Below are 17239 nucleotides of genomic sequence, written 5' to 3'. Positions count from 1 at the left end.
AACCCACAAGTAGGACATGAGTGCAACAGCCCCATCCTGCTCATCTTTCCTAGCAACTGGTGTACATAAACACACTGCCTCTGATACTGGAGGTAGCATATAGCCGTCAGGACCAGTAGCCACTGATAACCATATTGTCTTCCTGCTTACTCACCTTCTCTCTCAGGGTAGTGTAGAAGGATGGTCACAGAAGGAGAATGCTTGTCCCCTCAGTCACTCACCTGCATGCTCTCTCGCTTTCTGTCTGAGTAGCATGGTGGCAAGGATAGCCCAATCCTCGATACCACCCAGTAACACAGGATGAGTGAGCAGGCAGAGGTGGTCACAGGCTCCCTCACCTCTGCACCACCCAGTGAGAGAAGGCAAGTGAACAGGGAAAGGCTGAGGGCAAGTGAGCAGGCCACCACCTCCTTTTGCTTCCTCCAACCCTCTGGATGGTTCTACTGAGCCCTGCTGCATCATCCCAAAAGACATGATGCATAAACAGAGTGTGGCAGGGCAGGTGAGCAATCAGAGACAGTGGTGACCATCACTTACCTAATCCTTGCTGCCAAGGGAAAGGCTGAGCAATCCTATGGAGGCAGTGACTGTTGCTGCAAGGAGTAACTACAACCTCCTCCTCTCTCTCTGGCTGACACAGCAGGGAGGATGTGGTTCAATGTGCAGACTTCACACCACTGTGCCACCCAGAGGGAGAATTCAGGTGAGCAAGGAGAGAATGAAGTGGCTGCTCCTTCCATGACCAACCTTCTGTGCCTCCCTACCCTTTCTCCCTTTGGAATGCAATATGACAATGGAACCAATGACCTAGGGAGGTAGTGGGCTCTCCCCTACTGAAGGCATTCAAGATGAAGCTAGACAGCCATCTGTCAGGGATGCTTTGACTTAGATTCCTGCATTAAGCAGGGGGTTGGACTTGATGGTCTTATAGGCTCCTTCCAACCCTACTATTCTATTATTCTACCCAGAGAGAAAGGATGAGTGAGTGGACAGAGACATCTGCTTGCGCTCTCATTCCCTCTCACAGGCCCAATCCACCCTGCCGCAGTGCTCACAGACAGTGAGCAAGAGAGAGTCAGTAGGAGCAGCCACTGTCTTTTCTTGCTTGCATGCTTCCCCTCTCCCCCGGCCCCCAAAAGCATGCAACCCAAAGAAAGAGAAGGTGAGCGAGAGGCAGAAGCAGCCACTGTCACCACACTGTCATTCAGCTTTTCCTTCTCTTGGCAGGAAGGATTGGACAAGTGATGGTTGCCACTCCCTCTGATTTCTCACCTGCCCTCTCCCTTTGGAATGCTCTACCTGCTTCACATCCTATTTCTTTGGGTGATACAGTGGGGAGAACTGAGGTTTGCCATCCAAAGCAAAAGGCAGCTGTTCTGTGGGTGCTCACTCTGTCAGCCTCACTGACTAAAGAATAATATCCAATGAGAAGTTATTGCAAAGTACTTCCCATCTCCACCAAAACAAAGGTGGCATGAACATCTCCAAGGTCAATGACAATCATAGCAACATAGGAAACTGCCCTTTACTGAATCAGACCATTGGTCCATCTATCTCAAGATTCTCTACACTGACTGTCAGTGGCTCTCTAGGGTTTCAGTACTACCTGGAAATGCCAGGGATTGGACCTGGGTCCTTATGCTTGAAAAGCATGTGCCCTACAAATGACTGACGGGTTGCAAACCCAAACACCTTGCTAGTCTTCTCCCTATTATGGTCATCATGGTTCATATACTTATGCCCTTGTAATGGACTCAAACCCACAAAGTACTGCTGCTTGAGCAGAGATGGACTAAAGAGAGCTTTTGGTACCTCTGATTTCAAGCAGGCATATACACATGAGCACTATATGCTGAGTCAGACTTTGATCCAACTATCTTTATAATGTCTGCTCCATCCAGCAACAATAGAGCATCTCAGACAGAAATATTTCCCAGCTTTGCTATCAGAGATCCTTTAACAAGATACCAGAGACTGAACTGGCACTTGCATGCAAGGTTCATCTTCTACCACAATATAGACTGGACTTACTATTGTGCTTCAGGATGTGTTCTCAAAACTATATAGGGTAGGATCCAGATTTAGGCACGTGCAACTGGGATGGGAGAAGCGAACTTCCCTGTCTCCTCCTCCCCATGGCAGTCTCTCCAGCAGCCTGAAAAGTCAACACAGAGGGTCAGGGGACCCTGCTGAATGGGTGGTGCGGGGCGGAGGGGCGGCGGCACAGAATTCCCAAAACTCAGGCAAAGGCACCCTGTGTGAGCAGAGCCCTTCCATCCATGGAATACAGATCCCAGATCCAATTCATATACTGGGATGGGGGACCTCTTTCAACCAAAGACTGAATTAATTTCAGAAAAGCTTTCAGAGGCTGCATTCCAGTGATGGGCAGGGCCAAAGGCAAGGCAAAGGGGATGGGGCCAAAATGCCAGCATATTCTAGCTTAAAGCTCTTAGTACCAGTAACTAAGCCTTGGGAGAGGCATTTCAACCTTTTAGAATGGGAGGAAAACATGCAAAAGCTGAAAAACTACCAAATTATCCACGGTAAGGGGAAAGGGCATAGTTAGGAAAAGGGGGCATGGCCTTCTGGAGAACCCTGGAGGGACCCCAGGCCTGAGGCCCCCCACTCCTGCCATATACAGATAACTCAACCTTTAGTGTATTTTAATAATATTTTTGTTCACATATTTAAAAGGATAAAAAATTCCTCCCACATGTTTGTTTATTATGATTTTCCTTATGTGGTGTTTTTTTCCCCCTCTTTGCAATTTAAATTGAGGCACTGCTGACTTTTCTTATAATACATTGCTGGCTTTTGGCTTTTGATTTGTTTTTTGTTGCTTTTTAATGTGTGAATGTGACAGCATCTATAAAGTAGAGATATACTTTTGTAGAGATATGAAATAGAAGTGTCTAATCACAAAAGCAAGGGGTGTGAAATTTGGTCAAATTGTCTCCTCAAGTATTTTATGTTCATATCTTCCTAGAGATGTTTTAAAAAAAATACAGTAAGAGGCTCTTGTTGCATTAAACATACCATTGTGTAAAGCAACTGACTAAGGAAAGAGTCAGAAGGTAGGAATGCAAAGCAGCCCCCACAAAGATGGGTTTTGTCATTGTTTGTCAGTCACAAACCAATACAAGTATTTATCTCCACAGTCAGACAAGGAACCTTACAAAATGCAGTTACTCTCTTCTAGGTATGTCCAAACAAAGGTCTTAAGGAAGAATGCCACATAAGTTCAGACTCTAACCCCACCAAGCAGAAACTGCATCAAAGTATTACATGGCTGGTAAACGAAATTGAGATTTAGTAGCAGCTACTACAACCACAAGGTTTAAGCAGACACACAGCTCCAGATTGACCATGATGCTTTTACTACTGAAAGTCCACTGAGAAAACATTCCAGCATTTATGAAAGTCTTCTTGCTTCCCTTGAAATGCCTTGGATGTTTTTGTCTGGCCAAGAATCTCAACATTTGCCTCAGGTTTTTTTTTCCCCCGAGCAAAACTAGTGGCAAGTTGCACACGTTCAAACAAAAGAAACAAAACCTAGAGAAATTTCATTGGCCTTACCAGTTCTTCAGATATTTTACCTACTCAGCAATGTCCAGATTAGCTTCAAATGTTGCTTCAGATGAAATGCGGTGGCAGTACTATTGTTTGCGTATTTCAAAAATGGGGAACTCTTAAGAACATGTAATTGCTCAGATTATGTTAGTATGGTGTCCTTGCATTTCTAATTAATCTCATTATAATCTATATTATCATCAGTAACCTCCAGAGATGGAAATGGATTGCATATGTTGTTGGAATGCTCAAAAGTTTTGCATGTACTCTCTGCTTAGTAATGAATGTAGTTTTTTTTTTTTTAATCAAAACCCTATAGTCCTATACTCGCCTTCAAGCTGTATTTGCTGAAAACATGGTGAAAGGCAGGATTGCTATCATGCATACAGACCTTAGACGTGAACAGTTGTACATGTGTGAACTACATTTACAACTTCCACTGAATGCAGAGGTCAAGGGAACAGCCAGAAGGAGGTATATCCCATTTCCTTCTCCCCAGTGCTGGCTTCAGGTTTTTAAGGGCCCTTGGTCAAGACACCTTCAATGGGAGTCCTCCTTCAGTGACTCTGCCTTCTCAAACTATTGTCACCAGCAGCTTGTCAGGGTGGACGCTGAGCCCATAGAATCCCAGAGTAGTACTGATTCTGAGGAAGAGCAGTCGCTCCTGGGAGAGGAGCATGCTCCTCTTTCCCAGGGCCAACAGCTGACGGAGATTCCTCCCACCAGCATTCCTAGCTTAGATAGCAGTCCAGGGAGTGACAGAGCGGGGATAGCAGACTTGGTGGACGCGCGATGCCGACGCAGAGAGCGGCGCCAAATGGAGGGCGCAGAAAGGAGGCGTAGTGCCCGGTTGGCGCGCAAACAACGGCTGCGCCCAGAGGATCCAAGGGAAAAGGGGAGGGACTCTCCCTAGTCCTTAAGTTCAGGGGTCTGCCAGTAATTCCCTTTCAAACGGGGACCAACTGTTCCAACTTAGGGCATAGGTACTGTGCTGCTCAGATCTAGTTGCAAACGGTAGAGTTGTTAAGTTGTAAAAGAAGAATAAAGCTTTGAAAGGAATCCCTTTGTCTGTGTCTGGACTTGGCTACTGGATTAGACTGAGAGAGGCCTCTAAGGAGCCCTTGACACAGCTATTGCTCCTCATCCTCTTTCTCGTCACTACAACACCTTGCTTGTTCAACAGGCATAGAGCCATTGAGCAAGTAAGCAGTGGCATCTACTCGTCCTTCTCACTACCACCGTTGTCTGAGCCAGAGTAAGAGGCAGGTGAAGGTGCAATCAGCTTGCAGTGGTGAAGAGAAGGAACTCTTCAGTGGTGAAGAGGAGAAGGTTCTTGTCTACCCTTGACACCAGCCCTGCCTCCCCAAACACATTCAGTGAACACAGTTTAAAGGTGAGACTAGTGCCCTCTTCAGGAGTTAAAAGCCGATCTGTGGAGGAGCAATAGGGACAACTGCTCCACCTCTGCCTCCTCCAGCCCTGACCTCCCAGTGTTCATGGGGAGAGTATGAAGTTAAACTAACCTCATAATGAGAGTTCTCAATCACACAAAGCACTTCAAGGTACAGTTTCACTGCAGACCTTCCCCATCATCAACACAGGGAGGTTACAGCAGAGCATACATCCCCATTTCCCTTCCACTCTTCCAATTTTTGAAAGCCTGAAAGGGCTCAGTGGTCTTGTCTTTCCCATATTCTCTATATGTCTATTCCTGCCTGCACAGTGGAGGCCGGTGGCCTAGAAAACATTCTAGGTTTTAGTCAGAACCAGCCAGAACTCTAAAGGAGTTATCCAAGGTGCTGATCCCTATCCCCAAATTGGCTTTGGCACCTTAGATAGTTCCTTGAGAGTTCTGGCTGGTTCTGACTAAAACCCAGAATGGAATTACAGCCCCACTGGAATCGGAGCCACCAGCCTCCACTGCTTTCACAGCTGGTCAACCCCTATATATAACCATTTTTATCAAGAATTTCTTATCTCTGTCTCTCAATCTGACAGAAGAGAAGTCTTTGTTCACTGGCCTTCTAGAATACATATTTGGGGTGTCTATTAATGGAATGTATTTCAACTGTAGAGACAGAGATGAGATCTTTAAAGGCAGTTAGTGCTGTCTCCCTTACTCCTTTATTATGTTCTCTTTAATTCCGAAGAAGGCTTAAAGGGATACAGGAGAACATTCCATTCTTGCTTGATATCCTAGAACAATTCTGAGAAACACAACCATCACGCTCATGGGTCTGCTTTTTATTTCTACTCATGGTGGCTCTGCTTGTAATTCATAGGTCTATTGTGTCATGGTAACCTTGCCAAGCTCTTTACCCGAATGCTATTTCATACGCTATACAGAAGCCACTCTGGGTTTGCCATGAAGTATATGCTCAACAGGGAATTGCAGCCAATCCAAAGAAAGTACCTTTATGGATATATGTGCTTGTTATATTCATATGTAGAAACATAGGAAACTGCCTTGTACTGAGTCCGACTATTGCTCCATCTTAATATTAAACTTGCTGGGTGACTTTGGGCCATTCACCAATTCTCAGCCTAACCTACCTGACAGGGCTGTTGGGATGATAAAATGGAGTGGAGGAGGAAGATCATTTACGTTTCCTTGGAGGAAAAAAGGTGGGATATAAATGTAGTAATAAATAAATAAATTCATGTGCAATGGTGTCTCATGTAGTTTGTCTCTCCAGGTTTTCAGATAGGGATCTTTCCCAGCCCTAACTGGAGATGGCCGAGTTGGGCCTGGGACTTATGACCCTTCCTCAAACATACTGTACATGTTTATGTCAGCCTTTTAAATAAACCTACAAAACTGACTAGCCTGCAAAAAAGATTACTAGCTTGCTGGGGGCTGGTAGAGGAGGGGCAGAGAGCTGCATTTCCATGCTGGGTGCAGAGGACGGGGCTTTGCTCCCAACTTGTTTCTGTGTGTAATGCTCAGGAGGACAGAGAGCTCATCCTCCTTCCAGCAGTCCACTTTTTCACCTGCATAGAATTTGATCTACTCAACTGCACACAATTCCTGGTTGCCTATGGCTGGTTTAAGTGTGCATTTAAAATACCTTGCCTTAAAATATAATGTGCAAACTCAAGGATCTTGCTTTTAAGGAGCGCAGTGCTTAACTGAGTTCTCTGTTTATTGAAGTGGAAGAAAAGTAAGTTACATCTCACAAGAAACAAGTTATTGCTAGTAGATAGGATTTAAGCCATATAATAATACCTGAGGGCACCCTAGTTTGGGAAAGAGAGAGGAAGAGCGAAAGGATGTTTGGGTGTGCTGTTGTTTACTTTGGAAGCTCTATTATTGTATAAATGCAAAATAAACCTATTTGTGCTGCTGTCAATTACCATAACCCGAATGCCTTATGTTTCTTCATTATACTTGCTTTGAAACTTTTCACAATCTTCTAACTCATTTTCCATAAGCAGAACCTACAATTAGCATGTGTCAGCCAGTGGTGCAGCTCTTGCAGATTCTTGCTTCTTCCTCTTCCTGCTGACGCACTGCTGACTGTGGCTCCCAGAGGCCACATAGAATAATAGCGGTGTTCTTCAGGGTACCATTACGAACCTAGAAGTCAGCTACAAGCTGAGCTGAGCAGCAATGAGGGAGCCTGGGCCAGATCAGCAACAAACATATCAGCATTTAAATACTGGCTAGGACAGGAGCAGGGGGAACAGGGATACATAAAGTTAGAGCACATTGCTAATTGAGACAATTACAGAAGAAAGGGAGCAGAACAGCTAAGAGGAGAGGACAGTAGAAGAGATGGTGGTAGATAAAAGCAAGGGAAAGGAAAGGGTGAGGTTCATCAAGGAAAGCAAGCATGGCAAGTGAAAAGGGCAAGGTCAGAGCAGCAAACAGCCTCTATGCTTGGCACCTCTTTAAGAAGGCCTACATCCTTTGTCAGAACATCTAGGGACTCCGGGGTCTCAAGTGCCTTAGAGCACAATCCTATGCATGCTTAGACAGAAAAGCCTGCAACTGCCAGCATGCCCCAGCCAGCTATGCTAGGCATGCTGGGAGCTGTGGGCTTTTTTCTGTCTAAATGTGCATAGGAGTGCGCCTTTAGGAACATAAACCCTCACTGAGATTTCATCTGTGGGAGAGGTTCCCCTCCCTTCTATATCTACCTGTCCCTTTCAAGTCTTGAATTGAGGACTGGCAGGGGCATATTTACAGTGTTACATATGAAACAATGTCCTTCTCTGCCTTGAGAGAGCCTTTGAAAGGCAGTTCCTACCTACTGACCAGGGTGCTTTTTTATTGTTGCCACATAATTGCCATTTTATCCTAAAAGCTGTAGGTTACAGATCAGAGCTCTTCCCTTGAAGAAGAAGCTGGCAGGATGGATGGATGGATAGATGGGGAACTACAGCCGGCCATATTTTCCCATGCTTGCTCTAGAGTAAAAAAAAAAAAAGACTTGATGGACTTGTAGGCCCTTTCCAACCCTACTATTCTCTGATTCTAAGACATAGCTGCATTCTGTATCTTTAAAGTAGTGTGCTTTGGGCCTACTAGTTCCTGGATTTGCTTTCCCCTCTCGCCTTGCTAACCCCTTTTCCTTTCCATTGTCTCTTTTAGATTGTTACATTGATTATTACTGTTCTTTGTAAGCTGCTTTGGGACTATTTTTTTTTCTGGCTGGAATGGGGTAAAATGCTTTAAAGAAGGAAGGAAGGAAGGAAGGAAGGAAGGAAGGAAGGAAGGTTGGTTTTTGGCTTTTTAATTATACTCCATGGTTTATCACCTGGAGCAGTCTTACCCAACTTGGTATCCTCCAGAGGTATTTGACTACAATTCCTATCCCATGCTACCTGGAAATACTGGGAGTTGTAGTCCAACATGTCTGGAGGGCACCAGGTTGGTGAAGGCTGACCTGGAGACTTGTACGTGTGATTGAGTCAGGAAGAGAGAGATTCAGTTAATGACAAACTGAATAAACTTCATTGTGAGATGCAAAATTGACACTCGGAGCTTATGTGAAGCTAATAGAGAACAAGAGTTCCATGGCAACAGGGACAGAGTAACACTCTCAGTAAGAGCTTTTATTCCCTGCAGGGTGTAAGGCTTTGCTTTCCTAATCACAACATGTAAGACAAAAGAAAGTTGTTCGTTTTGTGTGTGTTTTTTTACTTTATGCATTTTACAGTATTCCAAAATCTCCTTCATATGAAATAGCATATGAAATAATGTTACTGTGAAACAGTGAACAACACTGTAAAGTGATCATAATATCAAATCTATAGCATCAAATACGGTGACTACACTAAGATACATTAAGATAATAACTTTATTAAGCCAACTCAAAAGTCACAAAAAAGTGCAAGCTTTCAAGATCTCCAGATCTATTCATCAGACAAGACATTACAAAAAGCAGGTGGGGATGGGGTGGGGGCGGGGGAGGCTGTCATGAAGTCTGCGTGGCTAGAGTCTTAAGAAATGTGGGAGGCGGTTGCAGACATGAGAATTAGGCTCTACCAGGTGGTGTGATGATTTCAGGTTACATCTCGGATCCCCCTCCCCCATTTTTTAAAATATAAAATTCAGCTCTTACTTGGATGCCTCTGTCTCCATCCTTAGGTGAAGTACACAGGTTCCTTGTTAGGTAGAAAATGTTATTAAGAGTATTAACAATGTATGTGCCTACTGTTAATAAATAGCTGTTCATTACAGAGAAGGAACAAAACAAAACAAATCTAACACCCGTAGCCCATCAAATTTTAAGAAACTTGTTTATAAAGATTTCCAGAGGGAATCCATGTTAGTCCTGGAGCCACATTAGTCTGTGGCAGCAAAAACAACAAAGAGTCTGTTGGCTTCTTAAAGACTAACAAATTTATTATGGCCTAAGTCAGCCTCCCCCAACCTGGTGCCCTCCAAATGTTTTGGACTATGACATCCATCATCCTAAACCAGCATAGCCATTGGCCATGGTCCCTTGGTCAGGGATTACTGGAGCTGAAGTAAAAAAAACATCTGGAGGCCACTAGGTTTCCTACCTGTCAGGGGTGTTTCTCAGCTCAGGGAGTGGAATAGTGGTTCAGATTCTAAAGAAGAACTGCCAGATATGAGGGAGGTATTTTCCCAGGCTAGTCCAGACATGACTAGGCAGGGTCCTCAGGTTTCAAAGGTCCAGCTGGCGGAGGAAGAGGGTCCCTCTTCACTCCCCACCCCTACCACCCATGAGAGATAGCCAACAGGGAGAGGCGGGGTTTGGGGAGTCTGAATTAATAGATGCCCAATGCAGAACAAAGAGAGAGATGGTCGGGGCAGAACTTAAATGGTCTACCTGATTGGCCTTGCGTGAACAGAGGCAGGTAGAAGCCTCACGAGAGAGAGACCTCCCCCCACCCCTTAAGTTAGGCTAGTGTCAGGAGTGCCCTAGCGGCGTCTTTCAGTAGACTCCAATAGCCAATTCAAGACACAGACAAAAGGATTCTTTTTAAGGCTTTAATCCTTTTACAACTTAATGACTCAGATACTAATCACCAGCGACTAAGCAAGGAACAGCAGAGTGGCCTTTGCTCCGAGTAGGCAGTTGATCCCCATTTGAAGGAGAGTCACTTGAAGACTCTGAACTTATGGGCTAGGAAGAGATCCTCCCTCTTTCCCTTGGGTCCACGGGAGGCGGCCGTTGCTTGTGCGCCAAACAGGCGCTACGCCTCCTTTCTGCGCCCTCCATCGCTCGTCGCTCCCTGCGTCTGCCGAGCATCTAGCAAGCCTCATTCCTGCACTTCATAGTAGCTGAAGAACTGCCAGAAGCAGATGAGGAGGGGGAGGAAAGGGTTAAGGCCTGGACTGGGACTGGTGCCTCGGTTGGGAGGCAATGATCCTGGCAGTAGGGAGACGCAAACTCCACTTGCTGAAGCCCCCAAGAAATCTGAGGATTATGCTTAGAGAGCCAGGAAACACCCAGCACGATTGGGTATTGGGGAACCTTGGCCAAGTGAAACTGAATCTGCTCAACGTGGGACTGAGTGCACAGAGTGAGCGGAGCTGTAATCCGGGTCACCGCACCCGAAGAAAGAGGACGCCCATCAATGATTTCCACTTCCAAGGGGGCAGGAAGAGGCAGGGTAGAATCTTGTGGAAGAGGGCGAAGGTTTCGTCCATGAAACTGGTCGTAGCCCCCAAGTCCATTAAAGCCAGGGCCTCCACCCCACCCCACTGGGAGGAGTGGAGGTGAACATGCAATAGCAGATGGGAGGGTGGGGGGGTTGCAGAAGGCACCCACCTGGTGGGGAACCGACCCCCACACTGGAGACCCCCAACAGGCTTGGGGGGCAGCCTAGTCAGGCCTGGGGGCGAGGAGGAGGAGGGGGAGGAAAGACAGGAGGGGGAGGCAGAGGAGCTGCGGTTCTAGCGCGGCAGATTTTGGCAAAATGTCCCAGTTTTCCGCACCGAAAGCATCGGCGCTCAGCACGCCGCCGCTCTAGTTCCTCCGGCAGCAGTGGGGCTCGGGTAGCTCCCAGCTGCATTGGGGTCTCCTCCGCCCCCACCGCAGGGATGGGGGGTGGGGGAGGGGGCGGGAAACGGGGGAATGGGAGGAGGGAAATCTCGGCCCCCAGCACCCTGCTGGGTCTGCCAGCAGCCCTCCAGCCGACTATCTGGAGGCAGGTCTGGATGAGGTCCTTCAAAGTAGGCGGGCTAGGCATGCACGCCAACTCGTCCAAAATCTTGTCGTTCAAACTGTCCAAAAACTGAGCCACCGCTGCAGCCCAAGTCCACTGTAAAGTTGTCGCAGAGTTGGAAACTGAGTCCTTGCCCTGCCTGAGGTGGCGAATCTCCCGAGAAGCCATCTGCATGCGCAGGGGGTCACCGAAAGATCTGGCCATCGCTGTCATGAAACCTTGATAGTCCCCGAGCAGGGGGTCATTAGCAAGAAGAAGTCCCGAAGCCCATTTAGCTGCCACGCCTGAAAGTAGGTTAATGATGAAGCCCACACGAACCTGTTCCATCAGGAAATCCTCAGGTCAAAGGCGCATGTACAGCTCCGATTGGGCCCGGAAAATCTGAAAAAGTCCTTTCTCCCCAGAAAACTTCTCTGACAAAGCCACCAGGCACTTGCGGCGGGGGGGAAATCGGAGGTGGTGGGGGTTGAACAGCAGCTTGTAGATTCTGTACGGCCATCGTCAGTTGAGCCACTTGATCACGGAGAATCTGGTTCTCTTGCACCAGAGCTTGCACTGCCGGGTCCCTGGCACCCTCCATTCGGCAGTAGGAGAAGAGAGAGAGAGAGAGAAAAAAAAGAGGAATGGGGATCAAGCTGTCAGGAGCACCCTAGCAGCCTCTTTCAGTAGACTCCAATAGCCAACTCAAGACACAGACGAAAGGATTCTTTTCAAGGTCTTAATCCTTTTACAACTTAATGACTCTTTCAGATGCTAATCACCAGCGACTAAGCAAGGAACAGCAGGGTGGCCTTTGCGCCGAGTAGGCAGTTGATCCCCATTTGAAGGAGAGTCACTTGAAGACCCTGAACTTGTGGGCTAGGGAGAGATCCTCCCTCTTTCCCTTGGGTCCACGGGAGGCGGCCGTTGCTTGCGTGCCAAACAGGCGCTACACCTCCTTTCCACGCTCTCCATCGCTCGTCACTCCCTGCGTCTGTGTCGAGCATCTAGCAAGCCTCGTTCCTGCACTTTCTCACTGCTAGGATCACTATCTATCTCAGGAATGCCAGCAGGAGGAATCTCTGCCAGCTGCTGTGCCTGTATAAGGACACATATAGGGACGAGCTAGCTCCTCTCCCACGGATTGCTGATCCTCCTCAGAATCAGAACTGCTCTGGGGTTCTATCGGCTCAGTTTCCACCCTGACAGCTAGTGAGACTGCCTTCCTTTCAAATGGCAGGCAACTTTCGTAACTACCTTTTGAACCCCCTGAAGGCATTTCCTTGCAGATTGAGAATTTGCATCTGTATGACCCTTTGAAGTAATGGATTAAAAGCTGTAGACTGAAGCCTCTTGTCTGTGTTTGCCTCCACCTTGGAAGTTAAGTGGGGGCAAAGGGAATCCTGGCACTACCCCTACATTGTGGCACTGCACTGTTAAGTCTTGTGCAAGCATTCTTGAACAACACTAAGACATTTCCCCCTTTGATCCATGGTTCTTCAGTTCCAAGCCTTTGAGTTTTGGTTTCTCCATTCAATTGTTTTTTGTTCTTCACTAAATAGTGAGGACAACACAACAAATATGCTATTACACTCACTCACTTTTCCAGGAAGTGAGAGGTTGCAGGAGCATGGTGCTTACCTGGATCAAGTTTCTTTTGGAAGGAGGTCATTGGATGCTTAGGCCATTTTGTAATACCTCAGTTTACTTACTAATATACAGGTTGAGCATAGGTGGAGGAGCAGCTTAAACACTCCAAGAGATAGCCAAAGTCCACTGGTCCCATGTCAGATCTCCAGGGAGAAACAACCAGCGCTCCAAAATGCTATCAGTTTACACTGCCCAAAGTCAGCTCTCTATGTCTTTGTTCCTTTCTTTGTCACACTATAGTCTATCATTCGCCACTCACAGACCGGGTTCACACAATCATGGAGGGAAAATAAGCCACAATGGCTTATTTTTCCCTCCCTATGCATGCCAGTTGTGAATCATGGGTTTCAGGGTGATTTGTAAACCACCACAGCCACCCACCCTCACCAGTTTCGGACGGTTCAGCGAGCATTCAGCGAATGCAGACAGGAGTGAGTCTGTCCATCCCTACTCTCAACCAGCATGTGCAGGGAGGGAAAATAAGCCACTGTGGCTTATTTTCCCTCTGTGGTAGTGCAAACACACCCACAGTTAGCTTGCTCCCTCCCACAGGCTACAGAGGGAGAATAAGGATGGGCTAACTCCCTAACTGTCTTCTAACCTTCTTGAGCCATCTTAGCTCCCATAGAGACATATCACTGGAACATTATGGGCTATCAACACTCCTTTGTCAAATCTGAGAGAATGGCCAGATAGAGCCGAAAATACCATAGAGTATTTGTACCTTGTGGGTTTTTATTTGTTTTCAGAAGCTACCTTCCAGTAGTTTAGTGATTCTAAACAGTTCTAGGTGCTATTGCTGTTTCATCTTTTTTTTCTTTTAGTCCTATTTAGTTTGTTTTAGTTTATTTCATTTATAACATGTCACAAATTCACTATGTGGAAAGCTCACATCAAAAGCATGTTTAAAAATTGCTGAAGACAGATGGGTGATTCCCACTGAGTAAGTTAATCCGGTTAACCTTTCACTGTATCTAACATAGCACATCCTTTTTTCACATGACTGCATTCATACCGTGTGATAGGTGAAGGGTGATAAATTGGGCAGCAATTCAGGAATCGGTTATCTTGCAGACCCTGTCACGTAGAGCATCTGTGAAATTCAGTATGTGCCTCCTTTTAGGGCTATTTCACATATCATAATATTGCCTTCCATGTCGGTTTCAAATTTGTAGATTCTGTATAATGATTCTACATATAAGCACCTCAACAGCTGAACCCGTGTGTGTGTGTGTGTGTGTGTGTGTACTTGAGAGTCCATTGTGCTATCTGGTAGTGGAATGATAGTCTCATCATCCAACAGATAGCACTTCTCATCTCTATGGTCACAAGGACAACAGAATAGGTCCTGTTGCATGCTAGTCAATCAGGCCACAAGTAAACAAAGCAATAACTTTTGTGGAATAGCCTCCATTTGTGAAACTGAAAGTAAGAGGATGCTTCCAAGCCTTACGCAGCAGCACTTCAAGTCATAGGCTTCTTGAGGACTGTTAGTTCCTTATGCTTCCTCCAGGTAGTGATTGTTAAGACTGATTTGGAGAGTTGGTTGCTAGCTCACAGAGACAGATAAACCCTGAATGTATACAAGCAATGCAAATACAGGCAAAAAATTGTGTTTGGAGAATCACAACAACAACAATAATCATAATTCAGTTTTATTTATTACATTTTTATACCACCCAACAGCCAAAGCTGTCTATATGATTCACAAAATTAACAACAACAACAATGGTATCCCATATATTAATCAGATCATACCTTCCTGTTGAGAACATTCTTGCTGCTCGAACTGTCCAATTTATTTCAGCATTTTAATAGAAGTTTAAGATTTGTTTGTTTTTTATTGTGTTTTTGTGACCACATCCATACAAATGGTGTGCCCCAAAAGCTCCAAGTTATTATCACAGCTGGAATCCCTGTTCCAACAGTTATGCTAACGAAAGGGGATATTCTCTTGATTCAGTGAGGGAGTCTCACATGCAACTTCCATTACTACTAATCTCTATGCATTGAGAGCAAATAGAGATTAGACTCCCATGGTGATGCTTTCCATCTAAAATCCAGATTGTGAGGGAATCTGCAGTGTAATCAAGAGAAACCATATAGAGTCCTTATTTTTTTCTCCCTACAGCTTGAAAATGAATTATCGGCAGAGGGAGAAGGCTTGCATTGAAACAAAACCAATTTATTTAAGGAGCAGCACGCTGCCCACTGAAACTGTCTAGGATATTGTGTGAAGTGTCAACAAGCCAACAAAAGCATGTAAATTCAAGGCAAGGACAATGGGGCTGAGAGGGGTGATGATGATAAGCTTCCTGGAACATCTGGTAATTAATCTTGGTTTTGGAGGATTTTAGAGAGTTGGCTAATGTAATTGCTATTCCCTTTCAGGGTAGGAAAATATAAAACAGCAGACAGCCAAACAACTTGCTATTATAATTTCCCAGTTTTCTCATAGTAGAAGAAAGTACAATACTGCAAAGACAACATCAAGTCTTCAGAAAAGATAAGGGAGATAAGGCGATTTAAAGGGGGCACAATAAGAATTTCTGTGAAATGTATGTTTGCTTATCTTTCAAATCAGAAGTGTAGCTTCATAAGGTCACAAAACTGTACTTTATTCACCTCTGGCAGGGCACTGGTCCAACATTTAACTGGCAGTTGTGAACACCTCAAGGCACAAATTCCAGTTTTCCACAATGGGATTCTCAAACTGCTTATATGGAAATATTGGGCCAGAGAAGTTGAATAACAACAATATGGAGGCTGATGAAACAAGGGATACAGCAAAGTATTGAGGCAATTAGCCATCCAGAGTTAGGCCTGCTGAACCACTCACTTCACCATCCCTGTATCTAATGTAAAGTATATCTAACCAAGAAAAATATGGATCCAAAGTAGACGTTCTCAGCTTTGTAATGTATCAAATTGTCCTTCTCTCTTTTCCTCCACAATCACAACTTATTAAAAACACACACACACAATTCCATCCATCTATCCTGGAAGGCTCCCCTTCTCAAGTTCTGCATATATGACCTAGCCCCCCACTGTTTCTTAGATGAAAGTTTTGATGTCATGCATTCTACTGAGGCACATTTAAAAGTTCTGAAGCCAGGGTGTAGTCACGGGCATGTTAATATTGATTACAATTCCTTTCCATACCTACAGACAATAGGAATACCTTAAACTCTATAAAAGTGTTTCTGATTAAAACTGCTTATATTCTGGACCTGGCTGCTATTGGATACCTTCCCTCCCTAACTGGGAACCCTGGAAATGTGTTTAAGGTAGGTGTGGCTCTAGGCAGTGAATTTGTACATGGTTGATGGGCTGTACCCAAAGAGTGCTCATGAATGGCTCCTGGTCAGCCTGGAGAGAAGTGACAAGTGGGGTGCTGGAGAGTTTGGTACTGAGCCAGTATTTATCATCTTTATAAATGACTTGGATGAAGGTGTAGAGGGGGTGCTCATCAAATTTGCAGATGACAACAAACTGGCTGAGGTAGCTAATACCTCAGAAATAGGATTCAAAATGACCTTGACAGGATGGAGAACTGGGCCAAAACTAAGAAAATGAATTTCAACAGAATTAAATGTAAAGTTCTGCATTTACAGCACCTTTGGGTGTCTGTATATGGGCCATCAGTGATGAGTGCCTCCTATATTGTTGGGGAAATTCATTGGTTCTTTACAGAAAGCTAAGCCTACAATAGCCGTTTATAAATGTCATTTGGAATGTGATAAAGTGGATGTTCAGTATGTTAGAGAGGAATGCAATAGGGAAATGGACTGCTCTGTACAGCCTAATCAATGGAAAGTTGCCTTAGCTTCCATCTGTACTATTTCTGTAGATTTAAAATTTAGGGTAATTCAATAAAAAATGATGTTTTGTGTATATTGGACACCACAGAGTAATGCAGCAGCTAGAAAGGCTAATGCAGTTCAAGGCTACATCAACAGTAGTGTCCCAGTTCAAAGGAGTAATTGTACAGTTGTATGCTACTTTGATCAAACTTCAAACTGAAGTACTGTTTTCCAGTTCAGGCAGGACACCACAGTTTAAGAAGGCTATTGACAAACTAGAACATGTCCAGAGGTGGGCAGTAAATATGGTGAAGGGACTGGAGACCAAGCCCATAAGAAGAAAGGTTGAATGAGTTTGGTATGTTTAACTCAGAGAAGAAACAATTAAGAGGTGATATGATCGCCATCTTCAAATATCTCCTTGGTTAGAAGTTTTTAAACACTGGATGGCCACCTATTGGGGGTGTTGTACTAGTGGATTTGCATTGGGAAGGGACTGGACTAGATGTATTTTGATGTCTCTTCCAACTCTATATGATTCTAAGGTGGTCCAAAATTAAATTAAAAATTAAGTTTAGGAATGATCCAAA

This window comes from Heloderma suspectum, chromosome 5, assembly GCF_057233095.1.
Source record: "Heloderma suspectum isolate Gila_16-S chromosome 5, 16-S_ref, whole genome shotgun sequence".
Lineage (NCBI taxonomy): Eukaryota > Metazoa > Chordata > Lepidosauria > Squamata > Helodermatidae > Heloderma > Heloderma suspectum.
Note: the sequence above shows the minus strand (reverse complement) of the source record.